The sequence below is a fragment of the Schistocerca piceifrons genome, chromosome 5 (genome assembly GCF_021461385.2).
Source record: "Schistocerca piceifrons isolate TAMUIC-IGC-003096 chromosome 5, iqSchPice1.1, whole genome shotgun sequence".
Lineage (NCBI taxonomy): Eukaryota > Metazoa > Arthropoda > Insecta > Orthoptera > Acrididae > Schistocerca > Schistocerca piceifrons.
In genome coordinates, this window is record NC_060142.1 from 91870830 (window position 1) to 91878252 (window position 7423).

Here is a 7423-nt window from a genome sequence, read left to right on the forward strand (position 1 = left end):
AACATACACTGTGATACATGATCATGACACAACTGTTATAACAAAAACACTTAAAGATACTAAGGCATTACTAATACTCTTTGACTTCAGTAGACTGCCACAATAGTCAAAGTGCACTGTTCCACTGGTGTCATTGACTGCTACAGGAATTGAGTTCTGACAAGCCCATTGATTACTGTGCAAATTATGAAACATATTCTTGTTAATCATTCAGCTATGATGGAGGTCCATTTGATTGCAGTACTACTAGCTCACTCCCATGACAAATTTTTATTTACTCTAAACTGAACAGATGATATTTCAAAATACATTATATGACTTCATTGTTACTTTAGTGTCAGTGTTTTCCTTGTACATCCTGCGTCTTCCCTAAATTCTGCGTTTTGTGTTTTGCTACAAGACTGTTGTTGCTACAGACTGAAGTAAATAGATAAATAAACATTTCTACTCTTTCTGTGCCTATCCAAAGCTCAGGACAATAAAAAACTGAGAAATGGAAAGAGTGTCGAAAGTATTAATCACACAGCAAGATGCCTGACAATACAGCACCCAAGGCATTGCCACCAAGCTTTGCATGTCATAGTCAAAGAGTTAGTCACTGGATAAATTGCTATGTGTATCTCATTATACTGTAAAATCACTCATATATAATGTAACTAATGCAGAACTGCTATGTAATAAGTTTATTATTATATTGAAGCTTCTCTCTTAAAATTTTCGTTATGCAAAATGCACTTGAATAGTTTTTCGTTTTCTTATTCATGATATCATTGTCCCACATCTTCGATAGATGTAGACTTATGGGGGAGATTAGTGCTTTAATATTAAGTTCAGAGTTTTTTTTTAGCATAATGAAGTATGTCTTTGGATATTTTGCTGAATTACTAATTCCATTTTGGTGCACAATGTTGAGGTGAATGACCTAATGGTGGATAGTAGTGCCATTCTTCTAGAGGTCAGGATGGCATTCAGCTCTCCACCCTGGGCATGCTTGTAGCAAGGTGGTGGGTAGGAACTGAGTAGATACCTTCTAATAAATCAAGAATGTAAGATCGGCATAAGTTTATTCACAAGTTCATATCAATAATCATGTTATGGCTTATGACCAGAGTCTGGACAGCCTGTCGTAAGCTGGTAATAGTGGCAATGCACTTGGTCAGCAGCATGGAGGTGAGGAACTGCCAAGTGTGTACTCTAGCCCTTGTGGCAAGTCAGTTATGGCAACTTCTGGCAGGACAGCTGCACTTACTAAAGAAGGTGGTCTCAGGGTAGGTGGTCTCAGGGTAGCACATACAAGCCATGCAGTGTCAAACATTTGGCTCAGGTGTGGATGACAGCAGTGGTGCTGACATACAAGGAGTTTACCTGCACAGAGTGACAAGCAGCAGCAGCAGAGTTTGCCAACACAGGGCAATAAGCAGCAGTGTTTGCCTGCACAGGGTGATATCAGCTTGGCAGCTGCATTTCCCAGGCACGAATCATGGACTCCAGCTGGAAGGCACCCAGTCTGCAGCATATGGATTTAGGCACAGCTGCTCGACCCACAACAACTTGATGATCCAGTTCAGGACATTGACCAGCATACATACATGTTCATGTTTGGCTCCTGATGGCAACTGACACTGCTTATCTAAAATGAGCAGTATTTATGTGAGCTCAGCTTGCCACAGTTTCTGACATAGCAACCCTTTCCCCCCCCTGAGTCACAACTAAATCGAGGCATGAAGCATTTGTTGGGATATCGTGACATCACCACCTCGGTATCTCAATCTACCCAGTGTGTCATTGGTATTACAGCTCTGGCTGTGCTGTAATAGTGTATAAACTTCACTTTTCAGGAGACCTTCAGGAGACCTTCTGCATTGTGAGCATAATCTGAACACAGATTCTTGCACAATAGCACATATTGGCTGCTACCTGTGAAGTTTCTTGTGACATCCTGCAGTGAGCTTTTTCTCCAGGTCAGTCACAGGACTCTTCCAGCAGGTTAAGCAAAGCCATGGTGCAGCACACCTCATCTGTTTACTAAATCCAATCCAGCAGATTGCAGACTGTCCATGTTTCGGGAAAATATTTCATCGCAACTTTTACACTTTACAAACATGACATCACATTTGGATTTTCCTTATTTTAATTCAGCTTGAACCACATTTTTCACTGACTGATTATTTAACTAATTCTTACTTCCTAACGTTGACCCAGTTGATGGATAACTGGTGTAAAGGGAGCTCAGGTGGGTGGGCAGTTTTGTGCCTCAAATAGATACAGGCAGCACAAAGAAGAGTCAAGGTTACAACAGCACCCAAAAACGAGACATTCATTACCATGACACTCTGATGTCAGCTGCTACAATACTGCTTTATGGGCAGGAGCATCTGCTCCACAGTAATGCATCCTTCCTGCACTGTTCTTGACAAATTCCCTTAATAAATTGTCTTTAACAGTAAATGGTGCTATTTGATTGATTTCCTATGCTTGGAATTTCTTTCCGTTTGTACAGTGGTTTCTTACCTCACTGTTTTGATACATCCCTATGTACCTTTCCAGAATGAGATTTTCACTCTGCAGCAGAGTGTGTGCTGATATGAGATGAGTTACTGGCAGAAGTAAAGCTGTGAGGATGGGGCATGAGTCATGCTTGGGCAGCACAGATGGTAGAGCACTTGCCCGCGAAAGGCACAGGTCCCGAGTTCAAGTCTCGGTCTGGTTTTAATCTGCCAGGAAGTTTCCTTAGTACCTTGTCTATTCAACAAAAGTTTGCCTTATGTTTTCACAAGAAATTCATCGTAAAACTGCACTGACATATAACACACACGATACTACCAGTAACCACTGTCTGTCTCATTCCCATTACTGTAATGTCAATTACAGGCTGAATCCTTCCTGCAGTGTTATGTTTCCTTGTACCTTGTGATACTACATCATGCCTTAATGTCTTTGTATGCAGTTTAATTGGCTTGTCTTTGTTTGTATTTCATGGCTGACAAACCTTGTGATATTTCATCAATAGCAACAGTGTTCCGTAACTGGAACAGAGTTCCACCAAGTTCCACCATGCATTGCTGAAAATCAATTTCGTCATAACACTTATCCTTACCCCAGTTAACATACATTGCTAGTATCATCAATCTTATGAATCTCCCAATCTTCTGGTATCCGTCTCAGAAAGCAATGTAAACCTGATCACTACTAATGAAAGCGTCTTTCCTCTTTCTTTTATTACCTCCCCCTGCCTTCTTGGGGAGTAGTGCCATCACTGGTGGCAACAAATCTGCACCCTTTAGAAATAAATTTGTCTGAACCACCTCTTTATCTACAATATTTGCAACATAATTAAAATCATCAATAGCTTCCTGTACATCCTTCAAAGTATCTACAACAAAATTACTATTTGCAGCCACACTCCGCACAACCCAAAAATTTTGGCCCATATACTTGCCTGTACATGCCTATCCGGGAATACACCAGACTCAGGCTCTATGGCCTATTCATAAGAGCCATCAGCCTCAAGTGATGTAGGTACCACTGCACCAAAACTTATATCGTCCAGTTTGCAGCTCACACACACATTCATGTCAGTACAACACACATTTACTTCACCTGGCACCACAGCTGATTCAGACTCTGAAGTCTCGCAAGATATTTGAACTGATAAGTCCACATTATTTTCCTCAATGTCTACAATCTTACTACCTTCTGCAGCAATTAAACTACCACTATTAACTTATTTCCTCTGATTGTTGGTTTTCACACAAGTAATACTGTTATTTAACTTTTCCTTCTCCTTATGTGTGCAGTAATTTACACGTGAATCAATTGTCTGTTCCATGCACTCTTCGTTCCTTTTCTGTCTCCCCACTATAAAACTGTCAACAGACTTAACTAGACTAGTGTAGTTGGACCTGTTGTGGGAACTGGTAAACTGGACAAAACTTTGTCCTCTATTATAGGCTTCAATTGTTTATTTATACTTGCATTACAAGCCCTCAACTAAGCTAACTGAACTACTACAGCTTGTAATGTTTCCTCAAGGGTAACACCTTATGTTTTTGACTCTGATATTGTGGAACCTCTGTCCAATTCACACAAATATAACAGGTGAACAAAACAGGTTGTCAAGGTGGCCACTGAAATGTAACATTATCATAACACTTCCTGCTGTAACTCAGCTTCCCTTGCTGAGTGACTACTCATAGTTAACACTTTACACACTTCAGAACAATGTGCCATACCCCTTGGCCATGACAAGATACTAGCTGGGCACAAACCTGCACACATTTTTACATACCTTCAGAACATTAGCTGAGTTTATTTGCCACAAATTGCACGAAATTGAAGATCTGGTAGAACACCAACTGACTTCCATGGGGCCAGGGCAGGCACAAGAAACAGTCAGTGCACTCACCCCACTGCATTCTTGATGCTGGCATTGTCCCGGTTCCAGCTGTCCACAGCAGTAACACTTGTGTCGACAAATGTCATCAGAAGTGTCTACTGTTTCTTCCATAACATACAGCAGTTGTCTGCATTGCAGCAGCCACTTCTGATATCAAATGTAGACAGGAACTTCTGCCTTTTCTTCCTTCATAGACAGTGGTTGTTGACATTTCAGCAGCCACTTTTGTCACCTAACATAGGTGTTGGAGGGAGGGGGGGTGACCTTTACAGTGGGTGTAGTAGAAACATTGTTCTAGAGACCAAGATGACAGTCAGCTCTCTACCCTAGGTATGGTTGCAGAAAAGCGGTGGATAGGAACCAAGTGGATGCTTTCAAAAAATGAAGACCATAAGACTGGCAGAAGATTATTCACAAGTTTATGATAATGCTGGAGCAGCCTGTGGCCAGAGTCAGGCATCGGCCCAGGTGAGCGTATTGTTTTCTGATCTCAGTGAGCGGCCTCTGAGGCATAGAAGGCACCTAGCATAGGTAGGACACACTGACAGCATCATCCATTAGTAGGATGGAGACAATTAACTGCCAAGTCAGGGCTCCAGTGCATGCAGCAGACTACTGTGGGAACATCTGGCAGGATACCCACAATTGCTGCCAAAGATGCCTGTCTCAGGGCAGGGCACACCAAAACACACAGAATCAGACCATAGGCTTCAGTGTGAGGAGCAGTATTAGCACTGGCAACCAAGGAGTGTGCCTGCACAGGGCGATGAGTAGTAGTAGTAGTAGTAGAGTTTGCCCACACAAGGCAGTGAGCAGCAGCAGAGTTTGCCTACACTGGGCAATGTCACATCGGCTGCTAGATGGCCCAGGTGTGAATACAGTCTCAAGTGTGTGGCCTGCATTAGGTGAAAATCAGCTGGCAGGTGGCCCACTGGCTGGAGGGCACCAAATCAGCAGCATTCGATTCACACTTAGTGAAAACAGTGTCTGGCAGCAAAAGACACTGCTTCTCTAAAATGGGCAGTATTTGTGCAAGCTCAGTTTGCAACTGTTCCTGAAATGATAGCACTTTCCCTTCCTGAGGTCACAGCTGAATCATGGAGTGAGGCACGATGTTGGGCACTCATGGCATCACTGCCTCAGTGACCCAATCCTTCTCCTGTGTCACTGGTGTCATAGCCCCAGCTGTGCCACGATGGTGCAGCAGCTTCATTTTGCAGGAGAAGCAGGTAATGATTTCCTCAATGTCAGCATAGCCTGAATATAGTTTCTTGTACAAGAGCATATACTGGCCCCTGCCCCTAAGATTTCTTGTAACATCTTGTCAGGATATTTTTCTGCTATGAGTCAGTCGTAAGTCTCTTCTGCGAGGCTAAGTGAAGCTCTGTCACAGCAGTATTTTGATAATGACCTGGCTAGCATCATCATGCGCTATGACGACATACAGGACTGCTATTCACAACACGTGATAAAAATTGCAATGTCAGTTATCCACATACTGTACACACAAATGGATTCATCATTTCACCTGTATATTTGAAAACGTAATGCCAAATATCAGTCTCTAGTACTCTTGAAAGCCAGTGCTCTGTGGCTGACTCATGTTCTTGATATAATCATAGTCCCTTTATTTTGAAATCTGTAAATTAACTTTTCAGACTTAATGATGAATTCCCATAACAGTGTAACTGCACATTGTAACAACCCCAAAGATCCAAAGGCTGCTATAAAACAGAAGAGAGTGTATACACACATTGCAGGTATTTTATTTATTCATCCCCCTTTTTTTTTTTATCTCCGAGTCTATGGGCTTCCACATTCAGTCTTTTTGTACCCTACGTGTCCTCTCTTGCCCATATCTCAGCCAATGATCTGCTCCCATGTGAATTTATTAAATTTCTCCTAGCTGCTGGATTTCAAGTTCTTACAAAACAGAAAAATGGTGACGTACCGTGCTCCATCTACCATCTGTTCTCCCAGAGACATGTCCTACCCACCTCTATATCATTTTCATTAGAGTACTACAAATTTGTTTGTTCTGTCCCACTTAGAAGCTCCCAATATGTATTTCCATTGTTTGCTTAGGAACCCCTAGTTTCTGAATGGCTTCATGTTAAAAGTCAATGTACCACTGTTTTTTGTCAAAATTGGTAGTACAAAGTGCTCAAAATACAAAAGTTCATCAGCCAGTTTTAAGTATTATAGTGTACCACTCTTAATTATAATTGATTTTTGGGGCTACTTTAAAACATTACCCATAAAATTATTCCATTAATTGTTGAAGTTTATCGGAGCAAGAGGCAAACTGTACAGTATCACCAGCAAAATGGAAGTGATTGATGAGTAACCCACTAACATGTGTTCTTTCTTGTTCCTCCAAATTTAGTTATGAGATAATTTACTGTAAGGCAAAAACAAGCAATGGAAACTCCAGGATGGAATATCAACAATATTAGGAAAAAGGATAGATAGCTATTCACGGTAAAGGTGACCTGTTGAGTTGCAGACAAGTTTTTGGCCAAAGACTTCTTCAGCAAAGAAAACAGACACAGATTCACAAAAGCAACCACACTTCATGCACACATGACCGCTACCACCGGCAGCTCTGATTGGAATGCGACTGCCATGTGAATAGTAATCTGGAGTGGTAAGGGGGAGGGCTTGCAGGGTATGGGTGGGAGAAGAGAAGAGTGCTGCCTGGTAGGGCATATAGGGACTAGATGGCAGTCTGACTAGACTGCCAAGTGCAGGATCAGGAGGTAAAGTGTGGCAGAAAAGGAGAGGAACAGGGATAGGGGGAGCCATTGGCAGAGGTTGGCACACAATGAGGATGAAGGTATGTGAAGAGGGAGGAGGTATAGAACAGAGGGGGAAGAAGCTGTAGGGTGGAGGATGTGAGAAAAGTAGATTACCATAGGCTGAGGCCAGGATAATTTCAGGAAAGGAGCATGTGTTGTAAGGATAACTCCCATCTGCGCAGTTCAGAAAAGCTGATCATGGAGGAGAGGCTCCAGATGGCTGTGTTGT